At 43.0% G+C, this 12,753-nt stretch overlaps 1 long non-coding RNA gene across 1 annotated transcript in view; it reads right to left on the reverse strand.

Moving 5' to 3' along the window:
• Positions 1-2,945: 2,945 nt before the first annotated feature.
• LOC149854895 (uncharacterized) overlaps positions 2,946-12,753 on the reverse strand; it is a 123,601-nt gene continuing 113,793 nt past the window's right edge. The window contains exons 4-5 of the long non-coding RNA XR_016438685.1: positions 9,621-9,670; positions 2,946-3,149 (exon numbers count right to left, since the gene is read on the reverse strand). This is a non-coding gene — a long non-coding RNA (uncharacterized LOC149854895). The remainder of the gene's footprint in view (positions 3,150-9,620; positions 9,671-12,753) is intronic.

Consider the following 12,753-nt stretch of genomic DNA (forward strand, 5'->3'; position numbering starts at 1 on the left):
CCCCCTTTTGTGGGTGAAGCTTTACTGCTATAAAAGGTGCTACAGACCGATATCACGGTTCCCATGTGCAGAAGGGAATAAGACACACCAGGGCAAAACACCTTTATTCCAGTATAGCTGCACCCACACCAGAGGCTGTATTGACAGAACAGTATTGGTGAAAAGCCAAAAATCCCACACTCAACTAGCATATACCATCTTATACAAGTATAAAAATAGCATAGATCAAGCCCTTTAAAATCACAGGGAGGAATGACAATCATTAAAATCTTGTGAGAAAAATGGGCATTTTGTATTTTTATAACTTATTTATATTTAATGGAACATTTTCTTCCAGTTTTATGCAGTTATTTCTCTTGGCCTTCCTTAAGTATGCTTCAGCATGTTCCTTATAACTCAGCTCGTTTATTTAGGTTTAGTCCTGCTCAAACCATTCATTATTAATTTAGGCTATTTATTTATTTATTTCTGAGGAGCAAATGTGTTCATTACTAACTGAATCCTCCTTTTCTTTCTAGCCAATTTGGGATCTTGGGAGCATTTACCGAAGTATCTGGGAAGCCGGTTCTAGGGCGAGACGCTGTTCGCAGGCACCCGCTCTCGTTCTTTGTGGGGCGTGCTGGGTCCAGAATCGACAAAATTCCAGGGACGATTCTTGCGAACTCCTTTCACGTCCTGGACACAACTTGTTATTAAACTGGTTTTGATCTCATCAGAAGCCAGGCAGCATGAAGCGCAGAGCAAAGAGTCAAGGGCTCTTTCATTTTCCTTCTGGCCCTGTTATAGATTTGCTTTAAACTTGGGTGCAGCTCCTCAGATATTTAGGTGTCTGATTCCCACTAACATTACTAGTTCCTTGCAACTCCGTTTCCCTATTAGGAGGAACAGAATAACTATTCTATAACCAGAGGCCCCCCTCTGGTCCACTAGGCCCAGCACAGAACCAAGTCTTTTGAGTGAAACAAAGGGGTCTGAACACTGCACCATTTTACATCCCACCACTCCAGAACAAGTAGATTATCTGAACTTGGGAACAACTTAGCCCTGCACTCTTTTTTCCTGGGAATTTCCCATACAAGAAGGGAGGTGATGCAGTAAAAGCCAGCAGGCAAAAAAAAAAGAGATACATAGCAGCGTTCTAGTGTCTTTATCCTCTGATTAATACCAGAATATTTGGATTCCTGTACAAAAAAAAAGTCATATGTTCAATCTTTCAGAGGGACAAAAATCAAACCTCCAACATGCTCTGTCAAGTGTTTCAGAGGTACCACCCTAGCTAATTTCCACATGCCGCAGAACTCACTCCTAGTTAACATATTGCCCTCTGATCTGTGTACCTAAACAGACTTTACTGCTCTTCAAATATTTAAAAGCAAAGTGCTGTACTGAGACCTCAGATCACTAAGACCTCTTTACTCCTACAAAGCTTTAGTTATCAGCCAACATTGGCTAGTGAAAATATAACTAATAAAGCCAAGGCTGGATTTACAAAAGAGAGAGAACAAATTATACCATGCAGTGTGGCTATCACTGTTTCAGAGTTCATTGATTCACCTGCAGACTGCCAAATCATTTCAAGATACTTTAAACCATGTAGCATCAGACTGATGCACTCACAGTATAGCCCATGAGGTGTGAAAGGGTAGCAGGATAGAGATTCATTTCTAGAGGATACTGTGTTTGTAGCATAACGTATCATGGGCCTTCTGACTCAGTCAGTCCAAGTCTTTTTCGGTAGCTACTTTATTATTTTAATGTAATTTTCCACCACTCTACTGGAGGGACAAAATGGAGACTAGAAATCACCTTCCAGCCCCTAACAACTATGAAACTAAGTCAAAGCCTGTACATCAGTGCAAAGAGCATTAACTCTTGCACACTAAGCTACATCCATTTTCATACATACCTGTTTAGCTGTAGCTTCTTCTGGTAAGGCTTTCTCAGGGAAGTGTGGCTATAATAAGTACATACTCTTATTTCAGTTGAGGCAAAAACAATTATACCTACTTTGCTCCAGGAGGCAATTTTTTCCCATGTCACCAACATAGGCTCTTTTTCTCCACTTGCCCTTTATATTTGGTGTACCTGCCAAGCTTGGATAATGTCCCCAATGTTACTGCACATATAAAACAATTCTAGCACTTCTCTTTCTCTAGTCCCCAAATGCCCTTTTTGTCATATTTTTTCCTGTAACATCCTAAGAATCACCAACTTTTCTTTTTAGAGAACATCACATTGTTTTAAAAAAGAAAATAGCATGGAGAGGCCCTTTGTGAATTGGTGATGGGGACATAGCAGACACCCTATGTTAATAACCTTATGCACTTTTATAGTTTCCTGTCATGAGCTTCCAAAGTAAAGGCTGTGGGTTTTTTTTTAATTATTTGACACATACAATGTTTATGTATGGATTTTGTCATGCTGCACTGTTGCTGAATGCTCTACAAAGGGTGTTTCCAACCACTCAATCTGTCTTTGGTATGGATTAAATAAATAAATCATACATATGTATTGAGGGAAAAAAGTCTCTTTTTGTACAAGTAGTCTGGCCTATTCCCTTGTGCTTTCCCCTCCTGCCTACCACTGTAGCCCTTCTTCGTGTACTACTTTTCACAAGGCCCAAAGAATATACCACGGAGGCAGCATTCTCCTGCTTCGACACCAGCAGCAGAGACCTGGAGATGAAGGTTTTCTTCATCGTTGACACAAGCACATAGCCCTAAAACAAGCTGTCTCACACTCACTGCATCCTGGTTTCTGTGGGTGGATACCAGCTGGTTGGTTGAAGGAAGCAAAACTAACTCAATAAAAATACACAGATTCAATATTTTTTATTTTTTTGCCTTTTCTTGAAATCAATTGTTAACTGTTCGTGAGTTTATTTAATAAAGTTCTCAAACAGCGGTTGAAATGTTTCATTTATTGAGCATGTTGGCCAGCTCTCTTGAACACCTCACCTTCTCATGTCCTGCTCCTCGATTTGAGGAGCAGAAAGAGACTGGCAGTCATCCTTAAAAGGCTGGTGTGGAATAAGATGCTGTTGATTATTTTTTGGCCAACACAAACTTTCTCTCTCTTCACTGGAGTACGGCTGCGAAGCTTTTGCTTCAAATAAGCCAAAGTAATAGCCCAGGACCTATTTTGCACCACTAAAAGAAAAAAAAAAAAGAATTACTCGGTTTTGTTTTCAGCACATTTCTTTTCTGACACTGCTTTTTAGTGGTGCTTCAAAACCCCTCTCTCCCCGCTACAACTCAACCCCAGGTGTGATGACAAGCAACAGGCAAAGCAAACCTGGTAGCTGAAGCCTATCATGAGGTGCCTGTTTTGTCACATTAGAGGAATGGTCTAAAACATCTTGTGGAAACTAAAAAAATCGTGTGGAATTAAAGAGATGTGCATCCCCCACGGCCCTGCAATTTTAGGTCTCTCTCTCTGCCTACACTATCTGTTTACCATCTGCCTGTACAAATGGTTATCCGAGGGCTCTCTCTCTCTCTCTCTCTCATATTAGTATTTCAAGCACAGTGATATCGACTTTGGGGTTTTTAATATTTAATTCTCATTCTCCATTATCTCTACCATTTGTAGTTATTTCTTCATTGATTCAAAGGTACCAAAAGAAGACACTAGAAGAAAATAATTTTTGCCTTCTTTGACCAGCCTTCAGAATCTGGTGCTATTTTAAGTTGCTCTTCTGGCTTTCCCTGAAACAATAAGTGTACCTCCATGTAAATCATGGGCGACTGGCACTGGGGCGGCGTCCCCCTGCAGCCGATCTCACCGACCAGAGGCGCCAGCTGGGAAGTAGCCGCAGCACTCCCAGAAGTGGCCGCAGCGCTCCCACTCCCTGGCCAGCACTCGTGGGGGGGCACTGGCACTCCCACCTGCCCCCCGTGCCCGTCACCTGAGGTCAGGGGGTGCACCAGCACTCTCAGGGGGTGCATGTGCACCCCTGTGCAACCCCTATGCATCGCCACTGATGTAAATTATGGAGTTACACAATAAACTGATTAGGTTGTGTGTCTCCTGTGAACAGACCACACTTAATGGTCTACATAACTTTAAAGAAGCAAGAGCTGCTTAATTTTAACTTTAAAGTCATGTTGCTGAGAAAAGCAAGTCAGTGATGCTTAGAATCATAGAAAGCGAGGGTTGGAAGGGACCTCAGGAGATCGTCTAGTCCCCAGCTCGATCATCCCAGCCAAAAGCTTTGTCTAGCTGGGCCTTAAAAAACATCAAGGATGGAGCTTCCACAACCTCTCTGGGTGACCTGTTCCAGTGTTTTACTACCCTCCTAGTGAGAAAATTCTTCCCAATATCTAACCTAAGCTTCCCTTGCTGCGACTTGAAACCATTGCTCTTTGTTCTGTCATCTGACACCATGAAAACAGTCTAGCTCCATCCTCTTCGGGACCACCCTGCAGGTAATTGAAGGGTGCTATTAAATCTCTCCTCAAGTCTTTTCTTCTCTAGATTAAATAAACTCAGTTCCCTTAGTCTTTCCTCACAAGTCAGGTCCCCCACCCCATCACCATTTTTGTTGCTCTCTACAATTTGTCCACATTTGTCCTTTCTGTAGTGGGGGGCCCAAAACTGAACACAGTTCTCCAGATGTGGCCTCACCAGTGCTGAACAGAGGGGAATAATCACTTCCCTTGATCTGCTGGCAACACAACTACCAATGCAGCCCAGTCTGGTGTTAGCCTCTTGGCAACAAGTGCACACTGTTGGCTCATATTGAACTTATTGTCCACTTTACCCCCCAGCCAGGTCCTTTTCTGCAGAGCTGCTGCCCAGCCAGTCAGTCCCCAGGCTGTCCTGGTGCATGGGATTGTTCTTTCCTAAGTGCAGGACTTTACATTTGTCCTTATTGAACCTCATGAAATTCCTTTTGGCCCAATCCTCCAATTTGTTTAAGTCACCGTGAGTCCTAGCCCTGCCCTCCAGCATATCTACTACTCCCCCCAGCTTCATGTCATCTGCAGACTTGCTGAGGATGCACTCTATGCCATTTTCCAAGTTGTTGATGAAGACACTGAACAAAACTGGCCCCAGAACCAACCCCTGAGGCACTCCACTTGATACTGGCTCCCAAATAGACATTGAGCCATTGAACTCAATGCTCCAGCCAGTTTTCTATCCACCTTACAGTCTATTCATCCAGCCCGTACTTCCTTAGCTTGCATGCGAGAATGTTGTGGGAGACCGTATCTAAAGTCTTGCTAAAATCAAGTTATACCACATCCACTGGGCTCCCTGCATCCACAGAGCCAGTCCTCTCATCATAGAAGGCAATCAGGTTGGTCAGGCATTACTTGCCCCTAGTGAATCCACGCTGATTGTTCATAATCACCTTTTCCTACTCCACGTGCTTAGAAAAGGATTCCATGAGAAGCTGCTCCGTGATTTTTCCACGGAAAAATCTTACAAGCACCCTCAACAGAACGAGGAAATGTTGCCTTTTTATTATTTCAAATAGTATTTTGAAGGTGCAAAAAGCAAAATTTAGATCCATTTTTTCCAAAAATTAAGGACCTGAAGGAGCAAGAATTTGGTCCCAGCCATGAAAAGCAGCAGTGAAACTCAGAACCCACATTCAGATTTTCCCAGAACTCAGAAGTCTTTAGTGAGGGTAGGGGGAAGGGGGAGGATCAGTCCCTTCTTTGAAATAAGGTAGGAATAAAGTTTCTCTTTCTACTGAGTTTCCACCTCTAGCAACGGCCAGCCATCAGGTCACAGTCAGGCCTTTGTTTGTAATGGTTACTTGAGGGACTGAGCAAAAGCCCTCCAAGTCCTGAATACTGTAGAAAGTGAAAACTGAATTGAAGGAAAATAATTTCTGACTAAGCTCTCTCATAAAGCCTGGAATATGAACTTGCCAACCCTGAGCTACGTCTGGAGTCTATTCACAGGAGCCAATTCTAGTGCTCCAACCATTTCCTGGAAGCCGGTATCCTGAAACCAAACAGAAAATAATGACCTTCTCTGACATATCTTACTCTCACCTCCCCAGCCACCCCTATCCCCAAGCTCTCAAAGAAGCTTTTGTAACATCTGTCTGCAAAATGTAAAGCAAGAAGGAGGCTTAAGTTCAGGGACATAATCCCCTCCCCTGCATTTAATGCAAGGAAACTACTTTCAATTAAGCCAGTATTACCCAAGCATCATTCCAAAACCTCACCAGTAAGAAAGTAACTCCCCAAAGGCACAATTAAAGTAAATACAAAAATGAGTGTCATTATCCCTTCTATTTCCCTGGACAACTGCAATTTACATCATAGGATACTTGGGATGGGCGCCATTCCTGGTTTTTTTGCAACAGACTGTGCAGACTTGCACTGGAGCAATAAAACTAAATTATAACCATAATGAAAATTAACTGAATAGCAAGGAGGCAGATTGGGACATTTATGCTGTTGATTCCTATTGCAAATGTACTTTGTTCTGGCTTCCTTGAGATTCGTGAGGCTGTCTGCCATTCTGGCTTGACCTCTGGGTGACCTAGCTTGCCACGGGATGTCCGATCACTGCCCTTTCAACAGTATGATGTCTAACCCAAGTCAAAAGCCAGGCTTCATAACAGTTTTAATGGCCTTGATTCACAAGGCACCTTTGTAGGTTAAAAACGACTGGAACAGAAGGTGAATATGCTGGAAGGTCCATGTTAATAGCTTGAAAATGCTCCTTAATCTAGCCGTGGCAAATATGCCAGGAATATTCTCTCTTTTGCTCATAATACGGTCTTGTATTATGTGCAAAATCTAATCTAGCTCCCACCCGACCGAGCGAGTGTGAAGAATTCCTACAGATCAAATCCTGACACCTATATTATGACTCATGCTTTTTTTTGAAGGTGCACACATTTCTTTTTTTTTGTCTCCAGTTGTATGATACATCTGGCCCACTCCCCTTTTATAGAAAAAGGCATTAGTGTCCTGGCATATGTATATTAGGGCTGAATTGATTCAGGACAGTGATTCGAATCACCAGATCGAATCCCTATCCCCCAAATCAGCTGAATCCGAAGCGAATACTAGCTGCTTTGCACAGCCCTAATGCATATCCTGCTCTGGAAGACTTCATAGTATCCCTCATGCTAGGGATTTACTTTCTTACACCCATTATCCTTCATCCTCCTTTTAACTTCACAGTGAATTTATCAGATAAATTCACTACTGATATTAAAGGAGGCAACTCCTTTGACTTCAGTTGGGTGGTGTCTGTATAAGCTAGCAGTGAATGTGGCCACACTCCTTTAGCTGCTGAGAAAAAGGATGTTCTGAGGTCAAGGCCCGGGAATGGCATACAAAACATGGGTTCGGTTCCTGGGCCTAGCAGATTTCCTCCCACGTGAATTTTTCTCTCCGTCAGGTCTTTGGTTTCTGTTCTGCAAACATGGCAGATATTTATAGCCTTGGTTAACACCGGCAGCAGGAACCACATTAGAAAGCTGTGGTGAAAATGACAATATGCTTAAATGAAAGACTTAATGATTTGGCCGCCCACCTAACTGATGCGTCCTTTCCTGTGAACACCTTCTAAGAACTGCAGCTTCTTCCTGGGCCTGGTACTCAGGGTGGGAGATCGTGCTGTGCGCCACTAAATTCTCAGCCCAGGGAGAGCGGGCAGAGGTCGAGGACACCTCGCTATGGGGCTGAGAGCACCACTGGTGTAACTTTCCCAAAATCAGGTCAGCCATGGATACAGTAGGCTATCTGTGGCCTGAATAGCCATGCTAATCACACCTCCTCAACCAGAGCTCATTGCAAGGGCCTGGTTTGCCTAAATACTAATGGAGCTATTTCCTGGCTGGACATACCTACAGTTCTTCTGTGAATCCCTCCCTTAGCTTTGACACTTTTCTCTCTGGGTGTCCTTTCTTACATCCTCTTGTTGCTGAGATGCTGATCAAGGCTCATGTCATCTCTCCTTAATTATCATGCTACTCGCTAAAAATAACTTAGCAAATGACACTTGCAGCTCCTTCCAGAGACCTGCTGCTCTAGTGTGATCCAGCCAAGACCCTGCCAGTACATCAACCCCGCTTTACTAAACAGGCGGGCAAGAGAAAGCAGGACTCCACTTTTACAGCCAGTGTCCAGGTGAGCCAGATATCTCTAAACGATCTAACAGCCCCATGTGGACAGTCTCATTTCTGCTGAAAACACCCAACAACGTGCACTGTAGTTGTGGGGAAGGGGGGTATGGCATCTCTGTCCCCCAGGAACTTCCAAGATTTTTAAATTGGTCTTTGCCCAAAAATTGAAATCTCAGACTTCTTGGTAAAATCAAATAAACTTGGACAGTTTCTTTTTGCCTTTCCTGAAATATTACTTTACACTAAGGTTAAACACTCTGTGTTATTATTTTGACCTCTGTAGTATATTAGAAATGTATTCTCCCTCACTGACAAGTGTTAAATCTAAGGGATACCTGCAGTTCAAACAAAAAGTAATTCAGTGGACTCCTGTGGTACCGGTCAGATTAACTCAGTGCGGGGGTCAGCCTGTCCTGATCTCTGCTGCCTTCTGTTTTCTGTCTTCTGCTTTCCTGTCCTATCTGTGGCTGTGCTGTCTGATCCGCCGTGCCCCACTCACAAAGGCTGCTCATGGCACTCATGGCACAGGTTGGCTTCCCTTGGACAAGCATGGGACATCCAGGTTAACAATGTGCACAGGATCACAAGCCCCTCCTGGCTTTCTAACGTACAAATCTACAATTTATTAAAACTTAAAGGTCAAAATATTGCCACTTTTATGTTATTTTAGTACCATATCAGCATTTCAACAGGATCTGAGGAAAAATTTGGATGAAATCAAAATATTCCTGCAAAGTGTTTCAATTGAATTGAATTAGCATTTGCTAGTGGAAAGTGGTTCCACCAGAAGACTTTCAATGAGCTTTTAATGAGGAGTGCTGTTTCATTAACTCCTGCTGTCAGTCAACCATACAACTTCCATTTTAGAAAACCAAACCCAGGACCTGAATTCCCAGATTGATCTGATCATAGACTGGATTTTTCAAAGGGGTTTAGCCTGCGTCCTACTGAAAGTCAGCAAGATGGAGACATCTGCTTCACCCAAGTCTCTTTGCAAAACCTTAACATCGTTACTTGGATGGTCCAGAGTCTTATAAGTTTCCACATCAAAACCGTGGCTCCCTCAAACCCCTACCATTTAGCGAAGTTTGGATATAACTTGAAAGTGATGTCTTGGGCTCATGTTTCGTCATAACCTAGTAGCACTGTTTTTCAGCTAGTGATTTTCTTTCTTTTTTCCCTTCTTTTTGAATGGGTTATTAGGTTCTTTTAAAAGATCTGATTTTGGCCTCTGTCCAAAGATAGGAATTATTTATAAAACAGCAGTTGGCTCTTGTTTCGGAGGGCAACTGCTGGGAGCAGGTGTTGTACTGTTAAAGGGCCTCTACTAAGCAACCATCGAAGATGTCACAGGAGCATGTTGTTCTGGTGATAATCAATGTTGTTACCACAGCCATATAAAAGCCAGTGGCAATACTGGTGCTACCGCTACCATGCAGCGGACCTGGGATGCTTTCAAGTGAAAATGCTACATCTAATTTTTGACTAATGTCTTCTGGGTTGCCGGCCACAAGCTTACACAGAGATGTCCTTGGGCTATTTCAGGGTCAGTACAGTCTGTCCGTCCACCTGTTGTGTAGAAGAGCAGAGATTTGAAAGAGTAAAAACAAATATGAAAGACATGTAATAAAATATCTTGCTTCTGTTTCTTTTAAATAATGAATACATGGAGGCATCATGCTGGAAACGCCGAAAACCAGTTTTACAGAAAGACTGGGAGGAGGAGCCTGTTCAGCAGCATTCAGTGTAAGAGTTTGTAGGTGCCCTTGACTGGGACAGATACACAAGGGAGCCCTGAAATGTTTGAAGCATACAATGCTAGCAGCACATGGCACCTGCGTTAACATTTTACATGGGAAAAATGAAGCTTTTGATAACCACTCCTTCTGACAGACCTGCCTGTCAGAACTGCAGCGTGTCGGCTTGGCTTGTTACAATGTTCAGAGCTGCAGTAAAGAAAAACACAACCTTTGAGTGTGGCACTTTGCAAAATGATATGACTAGACATCGGTTTATTGACAAATAAAGAAACAGCAAGCTCAGACAGAAATTATTTAGGGAGTCTGACCTGACACTTGATATACACCTAGTTATTGCCAAAGCAGGAGAATTCAAAGAGATTCATATCTAATGCACAGAAAATAAATCAGGTGATTCCAGCAGTGCCAGAGTGAATGCTATTTAGCATGAAAGTAGCAAAGGAAGAGGACTCAGTCAAATAAGGCAGCTAAAAAAAAAAAAAGATCGTGCATTCCTGTTGTGGACAAACAGCAAAACAAATAAACGTGATGTTACAGCGGAAAGAAAAAGCAGCAAGTGAGATAGAGTAAGTCAATTCTTTTTGCATTAATGTGTAATAGCAGTGTATCAATCAAGACAACAAGGACAAGTGAATGATAGGATTATACCAAAGGGAAATATGAGTCCTAGGATGATGATATGCTTATCAGAGTGGGATGACCCAAATGAATATGGCTAATGAGCCAGCACCATAGCAATGTTAATTGATTTGGGATCTAACAGTAAAGTAATAATCAGTTCATAAATCTGAGGGAAATTAGACTGGTCAGATGATATAGCTAGCAAAATAAATCTACACATTGTACTGCAGGGGAAATACAGCCTTTCCTAAAGGGAGAGAGAGAGGGAGATACTATAAAAAGATCACATTAAAACAGGTTTCAGCTTAAGTCGCAGACTTTACTGCATCAGGAAATGATCTAGCATTGCTTTGGTGCAGGGGTTTTCAACCTTTTTTAAACAAGTGTACTCCTTCTGTCTCAAAGTTTCAGCTCCTGTACCCCTTTATATTTTTTTCTTGTTTTTAATGTGCCACCCATGCCCCCATATTTTGCCCTCTCCTACTTTAGGTCAAAATATCTAAACTGAAAGTTCAGCCCACAAAACTAAAGCCAGTTCAGCCTACAAGCCGCCCAAAGATTTGGCTAGACAGCTACATTTTCAGAACACTACCTTTGGCAGATTTTCTATAATCAGCTGACAAAAGCAACAACTACCAGTAGATACCACTAAGATAGCATCATAAATTGATTTTCTGTTCTTGTCCTTGGTGCCAAGACTCATCTTCATCAGGGACGCCCCACTTTCAATTTACACATGAGACAGTTCTACAGAAAAGGGAGGGAGGGAGGAGACATTTTGCACAGAACTGGAAGAAGGTAACATGCTCTCATCTAATTGTGCAGGGATTTCATGCGGGACTCCTATTAACATTAAAAGCCAGTTTAATGTCCCTTGAATGTCCACAGTCCCTTGAATGCTTCCCCCAGGAGTATTTGTAGATAGTTTCTATACCACTATTTCAAAGTCACTGAGGTGGAAAGTTAGAACATGTGTTTTTTTCCTCCATGGTCAACTGCAGTGCATATCACTGGACCACAGAATCACCTGCAGGGGAAAATTTGTTTGGGGAAAACCTATTCAAGTTTAAAAGTATCATGTCTTAGGAATGCCCATGTCTATCACATGCTTCCTTTTGAATCTTACTGCTGGAAAAAACCAGTACTACAGACATGCAACCACCAGCAGAGTGGAGGAAAGCAGACAGCATAATCAAAGAACACTACAAAACATTAAAGAGAAAATACATTTTAGCAAAGAACAGCAACAGGAAAACCACTGGTCTTGTGGGATGATACCTTTAATATCCATATATACCAGTGAAGCCTTCATATCTGTTTGGTATCAGAGCTGATTGGAAGAATTCCATTTGGAGAAAAATCTGGAGGTTTAGATATTTCAGGCGTCTCATGGAAGCAGAAGGGTGGACATGTATTCAGCATCCCGCATTTCAAAACGATGATGGGGGTGCTTTAACTAAAACTTGTTCAACAAACTTCAGTTAAAGTGCCCCTGCCACCTTTCTGAAGCATGAGGATGCTGAATACACATGACACAGAGGTTGCTGGAGTGCCGTAATTAGCACGCTCCAGCAGACTCGCAGCAGACTTGAATGAGTCTGCTCCAACACATGCTAATTAGTAGGGCTGTGTGAAACAGCACCATTTCGCTTCGACTTCTGTTTCAACGTTTCAACAGAATAGTGTTTCATTTTGAGTTTAGTTTTGTTTTGAAAGCACTGTTCTGTTTCATCGAAACAGTTTCACTGTTTCAATGCTGATTCGGGTTTTGCCCATAGGCTATAATGGGGAAGCACAAAACTGGAAGAAGAGGAGCCTCCTGTGATCACAGGCAGATTGGGGACCCGCACCGCCCCGAGGAATCTGGCAGAGCCCTCCTGGGGGTGCGGGTGGGAGGCTGCTGCTGCTGCCTGGGACTTATGCTGGGAGCTGAGCCCAGCACTGCACTCCGCTTCCCCCCGCCAGGCTGAGATCCACGTGCTGGGAGCTGCTGGCTGCTGAGCCCGGTGGAGGGAGGAGGTAGAGTACAGCACCAGGGCTGCACTCCACCTCCTTCCCACAGCAGAGGGTGAAATTTCACGCAGCTCTACTAATTAGCACGGGTGGGAGCAGAGCTCCATCACATACATAGGTGCCTTTGTTCTCTTCTTCATGAGAATAAAAATGAGGTCTTCTGAAATTTTTCACAAAAAAACCTCAGTCTTGTAAGCAATAAGTGGCATTTACAGAACCAGCGATTGGACCTGGGTGACCTAAACTGTAAATCACAAG

The sequence above is a fragment of the Crocodylus siamensis genome, chromosome 12 (assembly GCF_052110815.1).
Source record: "Crocodylus siamensis isolate JL-2025a chromosome 12, ASM5211081v1, whole genome shotgun sequence".
In the NCBI taxonomy this organism is placed as follows: Eukaryota; Metazoa; Chordata; order Crocodylia; family Crocodylidae; genus Crocodylus; species Crocodylus siamensis.